This window comes from Brassica oleracea, chromosome C4 (assembly GCF_000695525.1).
Source record: "Brassica oleracea var. oleracea cultivar TO1000 chromosome C4, BOL, whole genome shotgun sequence".
In the NCBI taxonomy this organism is placed as follows: Eukaryota; Viridiplantae; Streptophyta; class Magnoliopsida; order Brassicales; family Brassicaceae; genus Brassica; species Brassica oleracea.
This window is the reverse complement of record NC_027751.1, coordinates 31,654,493-31,655,121: the sequence shown is the minus strand read 5'-3', so window position 1 is coordinate 31,655,121 and position 629 is coordinate 31,654,493.

The window sequence follows — 629 nt, the reverse complement described above, 5'->3', positions numbered from 1 at the left end:
GAGTTCGAGAATAACAGATCGCCTTGTTGATTTTGAGGTGATTCTTCTTTTATGCGCTCTTCATAAGCCTTTAATCTACCCACAACGTCTTCATACTTCGTTTTTTTAGATCCAGTAGTTGTTCCAGAGACACAGCCATGTCAATGTACTTCCTCCGAGGTAATCCATTAAGTAACTTCTTCACAATCTTAGGTTCTTCAATACTTTGACCTAATGAGGTTGCTTGTGATGCAAGCTCTGATATCTTTCCTGAGAAGATATCAATAGAATCCGAATCGTTCATCCTTAATCGATCGAATTCATTCATCAAAGTCTGGAGTCGAGCCTCTCTAACATGCTATGCTCAAAGATTTCTTGATTTTATAGCTTCCCAGATAGCTTTAGGAGAGCCTTGATCACCGACTTGCATTAACAAACTTTCGGAAATTGATTAAAATAGCAGTGCAGTCGCTATGTCATTCTTGTCTTCTTCATCAGACCCTGGTTCAATCGTTTCCCACACCTTGTGTATTCGGAGAAGCACCTTCATCCTCGTAACCCACACCGAGTAATTCGTTGCGGTTAACATTGGACATACGACAACGTTAGGTACGGCATCCTTCACCGTAACTAAAGCTTTTGAATCGCCC